This window comes from Ovis canadensis, chromosome 3 (assembly GCF_042477335.2).
Source record: "Ovis canadensis isolate MfBH-ARS-UI-01 breed Bighorn chromosome 3, ARS-UI_OviCan_v2, whole genome shotgun sequence".
NCBI classification, from domain to species: Eukaryota; Metazoa; Chordata; class Mammalia; order Artiodactyla; family Bovidae; genus Ovis; species Ovis canadensis.
The window spans coordinates 157,098,551-157,117,495 of record NC_091247.1 but is presented as its reverse complement, the minus strand read 5'-3'; the positions used below and the strand labels follow the sequence as shown (position 1 = coordinate 157,117,495).

At 37.4% G+C, this 18,945-nt stretch overlaps 1 protein-coding gene and 2 long non-coding RNA genes across 3 annotated transcripts in view; 1 reads left to right on the top strand and 2 right to left on the bottom strand.

Annotated features, from left to right (window-relative positions):
- LOC138437416 (uncharacterized) overlaps positions 1 to 14,592 on the bottom strand; it is a 69,747-nt gene extending 55,155 nt beyond the window's left edge. The window contains exon 1 of the long non-coding RNA XR_011255951.1: positions 13,945 to 14,592. This is a non-coding gene — a long non-coding RNA (uncharacterized lncRNA). The remainder of the gene's footprint in view (positions 1 to 13,944) is intronic.
- The window catches only part of RAP1B (RAP1B, member of RAS oncogene family), a 100,041-nt gene continuing 95,077 nt past the window's right edge, over positions 13,982 to 18,945 (top strand). The window contains exon 1 of the mRNA XM_069584690.1: positions 13,982 to 14,094. The gene's annotated coding sequence lies outside the window, so the exon portion shown is untranslated. The remainder of the gene's footprint in view (positions 14,095 to 18,945) is intronic.
- LOC138437414 (uncharacterized) lies at positions 16,400 to 18,272 on the bottom strand. The gene is made up of 2 exons (XR_011255948.1): positions 18,027 to 18,272; positions 16,400 to 16,741 (listed from the first exon to the last, which is right to left on the bottom strand). It is a non-coding gene; the product is annotated as an uncharacterized lncRNA (long non-coding RNA).

The window sequence follows — 18,945 nt, the reverse complement described above, 5'->3', positions numbered from 1 at the left end:
TTAAGTGTCTGATTATTTATATGTTATGCATAAATATTGGCTACTTGTGTTTTATTTAAGCTCTGGTCCCCATTATCATCAATACCAATTAACAAGTTCCAAACTTTTTCATGAAGAAAAGGTACATGGTTCTTCTCAAACAACAAACCTTCCCTAACATTTTTAAAAGATTTGTTTAAAAAGAAAAACTGAGTTACAGATTGTGTATTTAAATTTGTCTTTCCAGATTCACTTCTTTAAATCACTTTCCAAGTAACTAGAGATATGTGTTTATCTTTCTGGCAATCCCTTTGTACTTACCATCCCTCCCCAGTCCCCCATGCTTCCTGCCACACCAAAGAAATCAATCTCTCTCATCTCAATTAATCCTAGATTAAAACCAATTTGAAATTTTTGTTCAACATTCACCAAAATAGTTTTCTAAGACTGGTCCGGTTCTGCTTTAATCATCTACCATTTCTCTTATTAGTGATGTATATGTTCTAAATGATTTCACACTTCTTCATGTATCATCTTGTGTTTGTTCTCCTGCATTTTATTTCTACCTATTTACATTATACATTTCTCAGGAATCATGACTAAACTTCTTTTTTCTCTTAAATCACCCACACGCTTTATTAAGTGTTATGTACATTTCTTCTGTTGTTGTTGTTTCATCTCCTGATTTATTAACTAGTCATAGGCCCCATCAGTGACAGAGGCAGTCTCACTCTTGTAACATTAGTTTTAAAAGTATGATTTTCACCCAGCTATAGAAGAAGGCTGAGCACCGAAGACGTGATGCTTTTGAACTGTGGTGTTGGAGAAGACTCTTGAGAGTCCCTTGGACTGCAAGGAGGTCCAACCAGTCCATTCTGAAGGAGATCAGCCCTGGGATTTCTTTGGAAGGAATGATGCTAAAGCTGAAACTCCAGTACTTTGGCCACCTCATAGGAAGAGTTGACTCATTGGAAAAGACTCTGATGCTGGGAGGGATTGGGGGCAGGAGGAGAAGGGGATGACAGAGGATGAGATGGCTGGATGGCATCACTGACTCGATGGACGTGAGTCTGAGTGAACTCCAGGAGTTGATGATGGACAGGGAGGCCTGGCGTGCTGCGATTCATGGGGTCGCAAAGAGTCGGACACGACTGAGCAACTGAACTGAACTGAACTGATAGCCATTAACATGCTGCTACTGCTAAGTCGCGTCAGTCGTGTCCAACTCTGTGTGACCCCGTAGACGGCACCCAACAGGCTCCACTGTCCCTGGGATTCTCCAGGCAAGAAAACTTTATTTGATATGTACATAATGGTTTTCCAATAAATGCTTGTTAATCAAATGTTCCCAACTTACTCCTGTTCACCTACAAACACATATTCCCAAGAAAATCAACAAAATGGAAAATAAATAGGTGAAGAATAAAATACCACGTTTTCAATTAGCATATAAGCCTATGCTCTCTTTCACTTTACTAGGTTCTTTTAGGCTGGGGAAAAGAAGTTTGGTATGTCTCCTAGCTTTTTTAGGAATTTCAGAATTGATGGCCAATTTCAGGGTCTGTCATTGTGACTGAGTTATCAGTGGAAATATTATGAAAGTTCAACTATTTACATTAGTTTGGTCTTTTCTGTGAAAAAAATTAGTAATGTGCAAAAATATCACCATGTATTAATCTAGCCCTACAGCTGCTGAAGGTTTCATAATTAAAAAAGAACTTATCTGAGGTAAAAGCTTTTATATATAAGAATTTCTAATAACTAAATGTATGATCTTATTCAAATCATTTAACCACTTGAGTAGCAATTTCTTCTTCTACACAATAGGGATAATAATACATTCTATACCTTAAATGGATGGTTGTAAGGATCCTATGAGATAATGTATGTGAAAGTACATTATAAACTCAGCTGAAATATACAAACATGAACTTACTTTTTTAATGCAGAGTTCCCCATATGCTCTTTCAGTTATGATTTTAATATTTCTAATTATTTGTGAGGATGATGGATATGCTCCCCATTAATGAGTGACAACACTTTCTTGTCTTCATTAAGACCATTTCCATCTCCTTGCTTCCTGCTGGCTTTATTGAATGATAATCACCACAAACCACATGCTCTTTAAAAATAGACCTGTTTTAGCCACTGTTTCAGATCACAGTCTGATCCTTTTATTCTTCTAGTGCAGACTGTCCCTTCAGGCACAGTAAAAGAGCTGTATTCAATTAAAATCCTTGCACAATCCTAAGTGGACAGATAAATAAGTCCACTTTAACTATGCAAGATAAACTGTGCTCCTTAAACAAGTTTTCATTCATTTTTATCACATACTATCACTTTATCAAAATTTTGCTTTAAAAAAAACTTTTCTTTTTTAATTGGTTCTGGCAAAATTCCAAATATACACTCTTCCAAATGCTTAATTATTTGACATTACAATTCCCAAAATATCCCTAAGTAGTTAGAGGAAATGGAAGAGGGGAAAAGGTGTGAAAAACATTAGAAACATTAGAGGTAATATGGTGCCTTGAACACGTTTCCAGCTGTCTCTCTCCTATTATCTTATCGAAACAATCCAGGAAATAAAAACACATCTATGTGAGCAAACCTACATCAGCAGTGGGAACGGAACTGGGGCAAAGGTACAAACATTTACTAGCAACACTGAAGACAATCTGCTAGACATGGGACAGACTAATATGTGCTGAAGAAGGAATCCTTGTGTCCAGAGGGGCTTAAGAACAGGTGATCCCAGCAGGCACTTAATACTAATTCCTCACAAGGAGGGACAAAGACTGAAGGCAAGACTAGAAAAGTCAGGGGTATTCAAGAAAGCCACCACAGAGACTCTTAGGAAAGTACTGGTCTGAGAGAGTATCCAGATGGGCTTGCTCTTGACACAGACTTGTGCATTTTTTTAACCCAAATATATGTTCTGCTTTGGCTATTTTCCCATAATGTATAGATCTACTGCACTATTTCTAATTTTTCAGTCACACTACTGTATAGCTGTATCACATCTGGGTATACTGCTGAAAGAATAGTTAGCTAAATTCCAAAAAGTAAATTGCTAATCTAAAGGTGTGTGAATTTCATTTTGATTAATACTGCCAAACCGCCTTCCTTAAAACGTCAAAGCCACCTATTTTGCACCACCAAAGTATGTGTCAATATCTACAACCCTTACCAATTACCATACTTTAATTCTTTAGTTTTAATGTTATCTCCCTATTACAATCTTTAAAAAAAAAATTTCTTTTTAGCCACTCTAGAGGGCAAAAGGTGACATTTCATGTTCTTTTATTTTTCTTTTCTTGAATGACTCATGAGGTTGAGCATATTTTCTTTTTTTTTTTTCAAAGAGCATATTTTCACACATTTGTAAACCACTGAATTTTTCCCTCTGTGAAATTTCTTTTTTCTTTTGTTTATTGTTCTCTTGGGGTTTTGTTTTGGGTTTATAAGCAGGAGAGTAGTTTAGAGAACAGAAGCTGGAGCCAACCCAACTTGATTCAAATCCCATCTCTGACCCTCAGCAGATACATCACACTGGAGAAGTTAATTAACCTCTCTGTACTTGTTTCCTCACCTATAAAATGATGATGCTAGAACCTATCCCATAGGGCTACTGTGGGATTTTGAATGGCTTAAAATTAAAAAGCACTTAGAATAATGCCAGACACAGAGAGAAATGCCTGATAAATGTTAGTGATTTATAGTTTATTGACCAGGACTGACAGGAATCATTTATCTGCAGTGATTATTTTCTTCCACTCTACCTCTACGTTTTCATTTTGTTTTGTTTTAATCTGTCTTAAAGTAAGGTCCATCTAGTCAAGGCTATGGTTTTTCCTGTGGTCATGTATGGATGTGAGAGTTGGACTGTGAAGAAGGCTGAGCACCGAAGAATTGATGCTTTTGAACTGTGGTGTTGGAGAAGACTCTTGAGAGTCCCTTGGACTGCAAGGAAATCCAACCAGTCCATTCTGAAGGAGATCAACCCTGGGATTTCTTTGGAAGGATGATGCTAAAGCTGAAACTCCAGTACTTTGGCCACCTCATGTGAAGAGTTGACTCATTGGAAAAGACTCTGATGCTGGGAGGGATTGGGGGCAGGAGGAGAAGGGGACGACCCAGGATGAGATGGCTGGATGGCATCACGGACTCGATGGACATGAGTCTGAGTGAACTCCGGGAGTTGGTGATGGACAGGGAGGCCTGGCGTGCTGCGATTCATGGGGTTGCAAAGAGTCAGACACGACTGAGCGACTGAACTGAACTGAAAGTGTACTAAATTGTTTTCATTTTCATAGAGTTAAATCTGTCAGTCTTTTCCTTATAGAAAATGATTCTTTTTTTAATTGAAGTATATTTGATTTACAATGTTGTGTTAATTTCTGCTGTACAGCAAAGTGATTCATTTATACATACATGTACCTACTTTTCCATTTTCTTTTCCATTATGATTTATCACAGGATATTTAATATGTTACTGTACTCTACAATACTATATAGTCCTAATATATTATACAGTAGGACCTTGTTGTTTATCCAGTCTATATAGAATACTTTACATTTGTTAACTGCAACCTCCAAATCCATCTTGTCAGCCCCCCTTGGAAACCTAAGTCTGTTCTCTATCTCTGTGACTCTGTTAGACAAAGGTTCTAGTATCATGCTCAAAAAAGTAATTCTTACTCCAGGATTTTATAAAGGCTTCTTCCACATGTCCTTCCAATGATTTTGTAATTTTTTTCTTTTTACATTGGGCTATTTAATCAATTAAAAACATTTTTATAAGCTGGGTAAGTAAGATAAGACAAACTTTACTCTTTTCTTCATGGATAGCCAATTGTCCTGCTCCCCTTCTACTTATTAACTTGAAATAGTGCATTGAAGTTCCCACTGGAACTGCATTATCTCCATATCACCTTGGAGAGGATTGGTAATTTTATAATATGAGTTGTCTTATCTTAGGACATAGTAGTTTCTCTGTTTATTCCAATCTTGCCTGGTGTCTTTGGTTAAAGTTTTGTGAGTTTCCTTTATGAATCTTACAATTTCTTGCTCATATATTCTTAAACACTTCTTTAATTTACCAGTTGAGTTTACTAATTAATGAATTACATTAATATATTTTCCAGTGTTGAATCATCCTAATTGACTATGGGGTTCCATTTGATGATTTCTTATGAAATATGCCAAACATACAAAAAAGTATTACATATATTTAATTTATATTATGCTGTGCTGTGCTTAGTTGCTCAGTCATATCTGATTCTTTGTGACCCCGTGGACTGTAGCCCACCAGTCTCCTCTGTGCGTGGGGATTCTCCAGGCAAGAATACTAGAATGGGTTGCCATGCCCTCCTCCAGTGGATCTTCCCAACCCAGGGATCAAACGCAGGTCACCCACATTACAGGCAGTTTCTTTACCATCTGAGCCACCAGGGAAGCCCATGAATACTAAAGTGCATAGCCTATTCTTTCTCCAGGGGAATCTTCCAGATCCAGGAATCGAACCAGGGTCTCCTGCATCGCAGATGGATTCTTTACCAGCTGAGCTACCAGGGAAGCCCATGTTATACTTACATCTTATATTTAATTAATGGTTAATATAGTATAAATTAAACACCTCTGTATTATTCACCATTAATCTTTATCAAATCTAACATTTTGCTACACTTAAGTAACTGGAGGGAGGATAGAAATTCATCAGTATGGGCCCTTTAGGCCCTTCCCTTGCTCCCTACTCAGATATAGCCATTATCCTGAGTTAAAGGTTTATCATTAGCATGGACATGTTTATAATATTAATTATGAAGAACTCACAAGCAATGCAGTATTTTTCAACCAACATACAAAATGTATGATACTATATTATCATTCTTCAGCTTGGTTTTGCTTTGCTTTTTGACTCAAAAAAAATTATAATTACTGATGTCTATAGTTCTAGTTTACTTATTTTGATAGGAGTATAGTATTCCAGTTTATGAATATATTACACTTTCATTTGTTCATTCTTATGCTGATAGACATTTAGGGTATTTCCAATGTTTTCCTATTATACACGGGGCTATGATGAAAACTCTGTACACATTTCATAGGTTTTCCTTAGAGCTATACTACCCACTACATTAGCCACGTCTCTAAATAGCTTGTTCATATCTTTGCTCATTTTTCTAGTAGATTTGCTGACATTTTAATTTTATACTTGTAGGAGTACTTTGTATAGTTCGAATATAAATCTTATATGAGTGGTATGTGATATAAACATTTTCTCCAATTCTGAGCTTTTCTATCAACTTCGATATGGTGTCTTTTGTTAAGCAAAGTCCTTTTAATTTTATCAGTCTTTGCCTTTATGCTCTAGGCTTTTGATTGTGTTATTCAACAAATCCTTTCTTATCCCAAGGTCAAAAACATATTTCATACATTTTCTCCCAAAATGTCCTGAAATATTAAAGGCTTTCATATTTAGGTCTTAAAGTCACCCCCTAGAATTAACACTTTAGTATATGGTATGATAATTTCCCCTTCTATGTGGATAGCCATCTGTTCCATGACAATATTTTGAGTAGTTCTGTTCCCAATTATCTGTAATGTCACATGCTATACCTCTATATGCATACGGCTCTTTTCTATGCTATTCTGTTACATATATGTATAGTGGGTCCTCTATATTCATAAATTCCATAGAAAGGTATTAAACCAACCATGAATTTAAAATATTTGGGAAAAAATTCCAGAATGTTCTAAAAAACAAAACTTGAATTTGTCATGCATCAGCAGCTATTTACATAGTATTTACTTTGTATTCAATATTATAAGTAATCTACAGTAATTTAAAATACACAGGAGGATGTGCATACATTATGCACGAATGCTATGCCATTTTATATAAATCACTTGCACATCTGTGAATTTTGGTATTGGGGACATTCTGGAACCAATATCCCATGAATATACTCAGGGATGACTCTATTTGTATATCTTTGCATAAATATGCTATTATTTTAGTTGCCTTAGGTTTATAGTAGCTCAGACGATCAAGAATCTGCCTGCAATGCAGGAGACCTGGGTTCAATCCCTGGGTTGGGAAGATCCCCTGGAGAAGGGAATGGCTACCCACTCCAGTATTCTTGCCTGTTGAATCCCGTGGACAAACAGACCAGCGAGCTATCCAGTCCATGGGATCGCAGAGTTGGACACAACTGAATGACTAACATTTTCACTTTTCCAGGTTTATAGCAAGCTTTGATATGTGGTGGTATAAGTTCCCCAAATTATTCTTCGAAATTTGGCTTAGCTTTTGTTCTTTCTAATGAATTTTAGTATCAGTTTGGCAAGTTCCACAGACAGCACTGAATTTGTAGTTTGATTTGGAGAAAATGACAGAATTATAATATTCAATCTTCCTTCTCACAAAAATGGAATGTAGTTCTATTTATTCAGATCTTCTTTAATGTGATTCAGTGATGTTCTATCTTCTCTATAAAGCATCACGTTTATTTTGTTAGATTTATTCAAACATACCTTATTATTTTGTTGCTGTTATGTAATAGCAACAAAATTTCTAAATAATAATTTAGAAGCAACTAATTTTCTAAATAATAATTACCAATATAGGAATGCAATTCTGTCTTACAAACCTGCTGAATTTTTCAATGGTCTTTAAATTCTCTATAGACAATCACATCCTTTGCAAATAAATTTTTATCTTCCTTTTCAGTATCTTAATTCTTTTCCTTTTCTTAATGCATTTGCTAGGACTACCAATATAACACTAAATAGAAGTGCCAGAGGCCTCTTAGTCTTGCTCTTAACTAGAACAAGAATGAATACCTCCAAATTTTCACCACTAAAATATGATGTAAACTATTGTCAGGATTTTAAACTTTTCCTTCTATTTGTAGTTTTCTAACAGTCTGGATATGTGAGTGGGTGAGTGTATAAATGAGCTCTGAATTTCATCAAATGCTCATTATGTACCTACTGAGATGATGATCAGAAAGACAGGAATAACAAGAAACTTATTACTGTATACCCTTTTGTACTTGTTGAATTTTTATCAGGACTTCCATTTCCAGTATTAAGGAGGGCTAAATAACTGGAACAATCCTTCACCTGAAAATACTAGATAAAATATTAGTAAAATCTCCCCCCTCAAAATTAGTAAAATCTTAAAAGCATCAAAGGAATGTTAAGAAGAAATTATTGAGATGGAAACCCAGAAGTGAATAGGACACTGAGGGCGCTTGCCAAACCTAGTCTATTTCAGCCTTGGTTTCCATTGCCTCAGGAAATGCGGAAGAACTGAAGACAAAGCCCTGAGCCTGCATGGGGAATCAAATAGCATACTCATTTCCCAGAGGACTGGTAAAAGGATGAACCTCTGGTGCAAGAAAAAATCAAAAATAAGTCCCACAATTCCTGGCCTAAAGAAAGCAAGAATAAAGGAAAGGAAGTCCCCTGATGAGTTGTAATGACAAGCCAGCCCTCATGAGGATTTACAAATTCACACAATCTGGATGATCCAAGAAAAAGTAAAGAACTGATAGTGGTCCCAGGCACACAACCAAAGCAAACATAAATTCACACTGGAAAAGCTCACCATCACCCAGGGCCTCAAAGAATGCTCACAAATAATTCTCTAAAGAAAATGAGCAGCTCACAGTCATGCAGGAGACAAAGAACTAAAGCAAAACCAGCAGAAATAACAGAAAACGGAAACAGAGAGGCAAAACCTCTGATATAAGAATTATCAGACACAGATTACAAAATGCCTATGAATTACGCTATTAAAGTCAAGCGTGAAAATCAATCCAGATAATATGTAACAAACTATACAAAATAACCAAGCAAAAATTTTTTAAAAAATCAAATAGAACCTCAAAAGCTGGCAACTATAACCACTTAAACACTAAATGGATGGTTTTAACAGCATGTTAGGCACAGCTAAAGAAAGAACTGGTAAAAACTGAAGTAGAGGCATGGATGTAGAAAACAAACTTATGGCTACCAGGGAACAAGGGCAGGAAGAGGGGAGGGATAAACTGGGTGATTGGGACTGACATATATACACTGTTATATACGAAATAGATAATTAATAAGAACCTGCTGTATAGCACAGGGAACTCTACTCAATACTCTATTAATGGCCTTTATGGAAAAATATCCTAAAAAAAAAGAGTGGATATTTGTATATGTATAACTGATTCACTTTGCAGTACTCTTGAAATTAACACAGTGCTGTGAATCAACTATGCTTCAATAAAAGTTTTTTTTAAAAAGGCATTTTTGAAATGGAGGATAGATCAGAATAACTTGTCTAGACAGAAGCACAAAGAGGCAGAGATGTAACATATGACAAAAAGGTTAAAAGACATTGAAGATGAGAAAGCAACATGCCTCTAAATCAGAATTCCAGAAGGAGAAAAGAGTGAGAACGAGACAATATCTGAAGACATAACAAGATGAGAATTTTCCCAAGTGAAGGATCCTAAACACAAACTCAAGAAGTGAATTACAAACAGGGATGAATTTGGAACTTTGTGAATGTATTATATATTTGAAAAACTTTGTAATTTAAACACCTTTTTGAAAAACAACTTTGGGAAGAGAGGGGCAAGAAACTACAAAGAGTCTACAAAGCAGATTGCATGTTGTTATGAACTACTTTGATTAAATTTCCCCTTGTGAATTAACTTGTACATCAGAAAGTATACTGAAAATAAATGAAAAAAAATCCATCTAATTATTTAGCATTTTAATATATGAAAAATGCTTATCCAAATTTCCCTTAAATCTAGACGTTAAACATTATTGAAGAATGTATTCTGGAACGTTCTCATGATTTTTTTTTTTTTAAGTATTGGCGAAGGAATCTAGCCTACTGAGTACTTTTTTAACTGGAATTTTGGTTCAATCACAGAAACATAAATTGAATCAGAAACCTGAACTAAAATGAACCCTGAATCAAAAACTCAAAATGAACTACACTAATCTGCAGAAAATACACAAAGAGAACCAAAGCCAAATATGGTAATAATTCTTTACAGAACCAAAATTCTCTCAGAAAATCATTTTCTTGTGCCTGTTTTTTCTCTCTCTGATATATTTTTAATACTTTTAGATAAAATATTATCTAACAAGATAATGTGTCCGTAAGAATTACCAGTTGGAGATTTAACACATTGGCCATTCCTCTCTTCTCTTCAGACACCCTTAGCCAGCCCAGTCTGAGTGACAAGCTGAAAATCAAGCATTAAAGCAAACCAAGCCTTAAAAGGAACTCCAGAGAAGCCAGGAAAAACACTGAGAAAAACTAAGAAAGAAGCTACAAATCCCTGGCTCTGTTCTGAGGTGGAAAAGGTTCTGAAAAAGGAAAAGAATAAGAAAGCTAATCTCTATTTTGCTTTTTTATTTAAAACGTTCTCTCTCTTCCTCCTGATCTTTTCCCTCTTTCTTCTCCCTTTTTTTACAAAGCATCTTTTTTTCTACACTTCTTTGGTTTTTTATTTCCATATCTTTGTATTCTGTGTTTTCTGCTATTATCTCTCCCATTTGTCTTCTCTCATCCCTTTTATCCCCATTCCTTTCCCTTGCCTTTTTCTACTTTTTTCTTTCTTTGGGCCCTATTGTTCTATTCTCCAATAGTTCCCTTCTTCCATCTTTTTTTTTTTTTTTCAATTATCTGACCTTGCTGCTGCTAAGTCGCTTCAGTCGTGTCCAACTCTGTGCGACCCCATAGACAGCAGCCCACCAGGCTCCCCCATCCCTGGGATTCTCCAGGCAAGAGTACTGGAGTGGGGTTCCACTGCCTTCTCCCTATCTGACCTTATTCCCTATCAAAAATAAAGGATGTTTATAATCTTATGAAACAGATTTGACAATATTTACTTATTTGCTTTATGCAACATGATGATATATTTTGTTCAAATACATGGGGAGAAATGATATTTACACACTTATCAGGACTTTTTGTTAAATATTATTTCCAATTTTATACTACTCCATAATTTGTAAAACACTTTTTAGTGCACGTTGATAACCAATTCAAAATTGGTGGAGGATTTTAAGATAACGCTAGTAATCACTGTTAGTTAGCCTTCAAGATTTTTCCCCAATGATTCCCCCTCCTGGTATTTATGCTCTTTTGTAGTTCCTTGACCTGTTGTATAAGGGTTGGTTTGTGTGACTTGTTGAACATGGTGGAAATGATGGTGTGTGACTTCTAGGGCTAGGTGATTTAGAAAAACATAGCAACTTCCACATTGCTTACTTGATCACTTGCTCTGCGGGAAGTCAACTACGTGTTGTACAGACACTCAAGCAGTCCTATGGAGCAGTACACAGCTTGAGGAACTGAGGTTTCCTGTCAACAGCCAGCACATATTTGCCAACTATGTGACTGCACCATCTTGGAAGCAGAGCCTCCTGTCCCTGTTATGCCTTCAGATGACTGCAGCCCTGGTCAACATCTTGACTGAAACCTAATGAAAACACCCCTCCAGCAAAACATTCAACTAAGCTGCTCCTAATTCCTCACAGAAACTGTGAGAGATAAATGCTTATTATTATTTTAAACCACTAAATTTTGTGGTGATTTGTTATGCAGAAATAGATAACTAAAATGATTACAGTACTCTTTCAGACACAAACCCAAAGTAATTTGTGTGTAAATAAACACTTGAAAACAGTTCTTTCTTTACTCCACCAGTAATAAATAGATACTCACCAATTCCAGAAAGGAAATTTTTAAAAGTTCCTGGAAATTTCTTTTATGCACTTAGCTTAATTTAGGAGTACTTTGATAATCTTTTCATATGAAAATGGAAAAAATAGCACACATAGAAGAAAATTTAAACTTTGTCTAATGAGCCTAGTTACATTAAAAAAAGAAATCCCTGATACTACTGACGATGTATCACAAGTAAGATCATCCAAAAAATGTTCAACTCTTTCAAAACAACGCATCTGCGTTCTGAAATACAATCAGCCTCTGTATCTATGGACTTTCAGAACTTGAACATCTTCAGATTTTGGTAATCACAGGAGTAGGGGATCCTGGAAACAATCCCTACAATCAAGGGCCAAGGGGCCACTGTATATTCTTTTAATTATCCGTAATATATAACCAAAGAATGTTTTTGGTATTTGCTGTCATTTCAAATAAATTTATACTTTCCCTATTCACAATTATATTTTCTCTTTTACAATTATATTTTCAAATAAATTTTACATCAAAAGTAATATTAAATCTTACTCAATCTCATAGTCATTATTATCCAACTCCCACTATTGAACTTTTTTTAATTAAAAAAAAGTGAACCTAACCTTCTAATGACCCAAGGATATAATTTAACACTGCTATTAACTTAAAAGCAAAAACTGAACATCAAAACATCCCTCTATTTGAAAACTGAACTCTACAGTTATATCACTTAATTGTACCTCTAGATACTTTGAGTGCAGAGCAACCATAATTCTGATTTTTTTCCTTGCAAAGTATCCTGATGGGTATAATGTGATGATCATTTACATGATCTAAGATTAGGATGATAATCAAAAAGAATTAGATCAAAATACCAGTCATTGAATCCTTCAGTATGTCTTTACAATAATAATCACATTGTATTTGTAGTGGCATATAAGGATTCTGATAATCTCTACAGATTAGATGCTGGGTGAAATTCATTAAGTGATTCAACAAATACTTTATTGAGCTCTGATTACATGACAGGCATTATCCTGGAGCTTGAGAAACAGAAATGAATAAAGAATGTCAGTTCCCTGCTTTCATGGTCTCCACATTACAATGGTTGGCAGACAGACCAAAAACAGATTAAAAATTAAATGAACAGGCTCGCTCTAGGTGGTGATAAGTATCCTGAAGAAAATCCAAAGAGTGATGTGCAGGGTAAAACTTTGTAAACGATGGTCAGAGAAGGCATTTCTCAAGAGATGATGCAATCTTAAAGTTTGAGTCCAGTCATTCCATTTGGAAGAAATAATGACACTGGATCATTTCTTTAGGTGATATACTACTATTATTTTTATATCCCCAAAGTGCTAAGACACACTAAGTGAGTGAAAGTTGCAGTCGTGTCTGACTCTTTGCAACCCCATGGGCTATACAATCCATGGAAATCTCCAAAGCAGAACACTGTTACGGGTTCCCTCCCTTCTCCGGAGGATCTTCCCTACCCAGGGATCGAACCCAGGTCTCCCACATTGCAGGTGGATTCTTTGCCACCTGAGCCACAAGGGAAGCCCAAGAATACTGGAGTGGTAGCCTATCCCTCCTCTAGCAGATCTTCCCTACACAGGAATTGAAACCGGGTCTCCTGCATTGCAGGCAGATTCTTTACCAACTGAGCTATCGGGGAAGCCCTAAGACGCGCTGCTGCTGAGTTGCTTCAGTCTGTCCGACTCTGTGCGACCCCATAAACGGCAGCCCACCAGGCTCTGCCATCCCTGGGATTCTCCAGGCAAGAACATTGGAGTGGGTTGCCGTTTCCTCCTCCACACTCCACACATTTCCTTCTCCACACTGAGCCAGGATCAAACATATTTTGTCCATTGGTTTATACTGTGGTCCTCTAGATCTGATCCTAGAACAGATATGATGATCTTGTACAAAGGTACCAATTTGTGGGTACATCTTCACCTGCATCTTAGCAACATGGGTAATAAAAAATTCCCTGGGACTATTAGATACCCAATTTATCCGGTTCTGAATTTATCTCTTATTCGCCAGGATTTTGAATTGATTTTGAAAAACTGGTGGTGTTGGACATTTATGAAATGTAAGGCTGGGATCTTAAATTTCTTTGATATTCTACTAAAAGCATTATTTTCCTCTGCCAGCCTCTTAAATTAGCATTGTTTTGAAGTCTAGCCAGTTCAAAGACTGCAAAATCAACTATGCAGTGTTTACTGCATCACATTTCCACATACCTCTCCACGAAGTAGCTTAAGACAGTTGCTTCCCGTCAGTGAGGAGGGTATCACCAAGTAGTGATTCTGGCCATAAAGTAGCTGGTTTAACCAAGGTGCCATAAGGAGTTCTCTAATCCCTTCAGAGATTTCAAAAAACCATCTAAATCTGTGAGTATCCGAAAAAATTCTTAACACTTATTCTGGGAGGTTGTTCTTTGCCTCCACTCTTGGGTCCACACAAGTTAACTCGTGTTCTCCTTAGTCTATCTAGACACAAGCCTAGCCCTTACTTTATACATGTTTCTATTTTTTAAAAAGACTTGCATCAAAAAAAAAAAAAAAAAAGACTTGCATCAAATATTTAATCAGTTTAGTCATTTCAGCGAAGCTGTGTCCGGGAGGGAAGCAAGGAAGAGTCACGTGAGCAGAGGAGAACGACTCTCCGCCCTCTTGGTGGCTGCGGCCCCTCCCCTGTCTCTCCTGACGCAGCGCTGGGAAGTTATGCCAAATTGCTCCCTTTGTCTCAGAAACATTCCGCCCACACCCTAGCCCCTCAGGGGCTCTCTCCTACTCTCCCAGCTCTTATCAGGGTATTTTTCAAAGTAAATCCATTTCCCTTTCTAGGGGGAATTCTGGTGCCAACTATTAATAAAATAACCTTCCTCTGCTTTGTCAAACGTGATGCACCACTTTTCATCTTGGGGCCGCTTGGGATGGACAGCAGGAGGTTCCGTGTACTTTAGAGCTTGGTAAGCCTGACTTTTACCAAAAATAAGTTTAAAAACAAAGTGGAGCCACAGGGAGGGCTGCTTAGAGGGAAGGAACTAACAAGTGGTTTTCTACATTTGCTCAAAGCTTTGGGAGGCTGCTGATCTGTGAAGTTTGTCACCGCTGGCTTCCAAAACTAAGTCACATAAAAAGAGCAGAGCTTTTCACTTTCTATAGGGTTGTATTTTGGTGCAGACTGATCACGCATAATGAGCTTTTGATGCATTTCAAGTTGCTTGGTATAATCATAGGGTTTTGCGTTTTCTGACCCTCCCCTCTTAATTGAGGGATTGCCACACACCAGATGACATCACGAATTCCTTAGTTTCATTAGAAACAGCCCCTGCTCTGTCCACTTAGGTTAGGTTGTGAGAATTGCTTTTCTAAAGGAAATACATTTATCTGAAAGCCACAGAAAGTTTCTAAATATAGGGTAGCTTTCAGAAACAGCAGTAGCTAGTGCCTTCAGGATACTTTATTTATATGGTTAATGAAATTTGATTCCTTTAAAATTGACAAGTAAATGTAAGTGAAGGAAAAACTCAGTTTTTATGGAAACATTTCATGGGGCTCTTCCTTTTCACATCATTACATGTTCCTTGGCTCAGTTGATAATGGACATGTAAACTGCTTCATGCAATTGAATGGAGTATGATTTTCAGTTAATTTGGGGGTGTGATTATTATTCAAATATTTATGCATAATTATTATAAACAAATGGCCATAGAATTAATTTATCTGGACATATATATCCATGTTCAAGCCTCCCTCTTCTTTCTTGATCCCTGCTTGGTAATTTCTTTTTTGACTCACTTTAGTCTTGTCTTACCATCACATTGCTTTTTAATAAGACAGTTCTTCCCATCTTTCTGTAATGAAATGCTGTTCATGGAGCTTGATCTGTGCAACCTAAATGATTTTTGCAGTCAGTACCACAGAATTATTTGTCTCAGACAGACCGTGAATGATTGTCCTGTTTCTTAAGCAGTTCTCCTTTGCAAATACCCAATTTACAAAGCTTTTCAAAGATATCAATAATAATAGCAATGAGCCTCCTAATCAATTTTCCTGTCTCTGACCATCTCATGGAAAAGCAGGTGACAAGAATGTAACCCAGAAGAAACAGAAATGACTGTTTTCTCAGCAAAGCTGTTTAGAACATCAATTGTCTGGTTTCCACAACTGCAAATCTCTTCATATGCCCAGGACCCCTACCAGCTCCATAAAAATCAGGCTCCCAGGGAAGACCACAAAACAGTAGGATCCAATCTATCTAAATGCATGTTCAAAAAAATAAGGTGACATTTAGATGTGAAAGATATGCTTTTGAGAAATGCACCATGAATTTAAGAGCATTCAAATCCTCTTTCTAACACTGGACAATACCTGCAAGGAGAACATGCAGATTATAACAAGAGTATTTTCAGGAAGCTGGAGGGCTAATTGCAACACACAATCTTATTAAATGTGGATTCCATTCACATTGCGGATGTGACAGTGTATGGATAATGTGAGGCGACAAGAGGAGTAAAACAGTTCTTTCCCTCAAGAAAGGACTATCCTCCCAGAGAATGGAGAGGGTATTCGTAGTAAAAATAACCCTGACTAGTATTTACTGGATGCTTGCTATGTGTCAGATGCCCCACATGCTTACCTTATATAATCTTCATGACAACTATTTAAAAGATGATTAAGGAAGACAATGTAGGTGATACAAACAAACTTTATTTAACACTTCATGAAGTGGACAGTTTCTATCCCAAGAAGTGCAAAAAGGGGCAGAAGGCAGGAAGCTCTGATAGGACAAAGAATAAGGAACAAGGAAAGACAAATAGAAAATATCTGATTGGCTGGAGCCTTATAGTCTGCCTTGTTTGGACTGAAAGGCCCAGACTTGGGTTGGCGTTTGCGGATTGATAGACTGGATATCCTGCATTTCTGTTCAAGAGGAACGTTTACAAGGATGTTATCTCCATTTCTGTTTGCTGAGGTGACATCCAGTTAGAAGCAGCTACATCTTGAGCCTAGAAATTTGTTTCATCACAACCTGGAAATACAAGGAATGTCATTATCCCCGTTTGCAGATGAGAAAACTGAGACGGGTTAAAAACTGCACCAAGGCCAGCGGCAACTGCTGAGCCCACACGCCCTAACTACTGAAGCGGGAGTGCCCTAGAGCCTGTTCTCCACAATGATAGAAGTCAGTGCGATGAGAAGCCTGCATACGGAAACTAGAGGGTAACCTCCGCACACCGCAACTAGTGGAAAGCTCGCGCTGCCAAAAATAAATAACTGCATCAAGGCCAGAAGAAAGTGCTGAAGTCGAGATCCAAACTCTGGGTCTGCTGCCAGGGATCCCACCCCTAGTCCTTCTGCTCATGATGACGGGGAGACAGAATATGCCTGGGGCCTTCCAGGGAGCGGGGAGTCCATGACTTAAAGGAGAAAAGCTTTGCAGAGCTTGGAATGCTTGCTCTTTCTCTCCCCAACTCCCCCTCACCCGCGCCCCCAATACACATAGAATGTCCATTCACTTGAACTGAGAAAACTAAAAGCATTATTCAGAAAAAAAAAAGAAACCAAAAAATCAAAAGATGAGAGAAAAACATTTTCCTTTGCCCTATCTCACCTCTAAATATCAGCTCCCTGTTTATTTCAAGTGAGAAGTTTGGGGGCTGAATTATTCTGATCATTACTCAGATTTGCCCCTTTACTCATGTAATCAAATCATCCCTCCAGACTCAGTCTGACAACTTTCATAAGGAAAATGAGCTCCATGGAGTAGTGACTACATTAATCATACTCATTTTATTCCATGTTCTAAAAATGTTGAGAGTTGATTTCCAACCATGGTCCCCAATTTTATGGGCAAAGTTCCCAGCATCGTCAGTGGGGGCAAGTTTCAAACATCAAGTCCAACAGCTGGACTTGTAGGAAAACTTCATTGAATTTAATACCCAAATGCATTAAGGTTTTTCAAAGATTTAAATCCTGATTAGGTAAACATTGGTAACACAGAGAAGAATATTAGATCTCATTCAGTCACTTCCATTCCCAGATTGTTACTGTAGTCATTTACGATTTTTAGATTGACTCAGATGGAGACACACAGATAACTAGTTAATGCAAACATTAATAACCCTACGTGATTAAAAAAAAAGAGAAATAAGATACGAGAAGAAATTAGCCCTAACAACAGAAAATAATACAAGTAAACAAAGCAAGCCTCAATCTCCACACACCCCAGCCTCACCATTTCCGCTTTCTGAACATATGCACATTTCCGCTAAAAACAAAGTCCAAACCAGTGCTACATCTTAACAACTTCCTACCTTCCTCTTTCACTCCCCTGCTCCCTTCAGCAGTGAGCCAACTCCACTGGGTCGTCTAGGTCTCAGCAGTATTTGTAGATTTGTAGCTCAATTTTTTTTTCTAAGAGCTGAGGAAGAGACTAACAGATGTTCTCTGGTGCCCTTGCCCTGGCTCTTACAGGGACACCTCCAAACAGGGCAAGGAGCAGACTCTTTTAGACTCTGTGGGAGCCAAGACTGCACAGTCACATAGCCTCAGATCAGCATTTAGATCTGGACTCACACATCCTATATAACCCTGAGTACAGTAGTGAAATCCCTTTGACTTCAGTTACCTTATAAATAAAACACACTTACCCTACTAGGGCTTTCGTCTGAATTAAATAAACCTTGTTTGAAAAGCAAAGTATCAGAAGCAGCACAGCATTCACCAGCCTCTATTTGTGCATCTTTCTGCCCACCCCCACCGCATAAATACCCACAGCTTCCTATGATTGATAGTGATATCAAGGAGTCTTTCCTCTCTAGGTCACATTACCTTTTCTGGGTTTTTCCTGCTCTCTCGCCTTCCATTCTGTCAAAATGACTTATCCTCATGCTCCCAGAAAATCTGATCACCACCATGGGGGTTTTTATTTTCTGTATTTTATCTTTGATAATAACAATCTATATCTGCTTAGCCAGGATAGTCTGAATGTTTGTTTTTCCCTTAAAATTCATATGTTGAAACCCAATCCCCAGTGAAATTGTATTCGGAAGTGGGGTCTTGGGAAGGTGATTAGGTCATGAGGGTGGGGCCTTTATGAATGGAATTAGTGTACTTATAAAAGAAACTCCAGGAAAGTTCCCTCCCACTGTCTGCCCTGTGAGAACACAGGAAAAAAAGCCATCTATGAACAAGGAAGTAGGTTCTCACCAGACACCAGATCTGCCAACACTC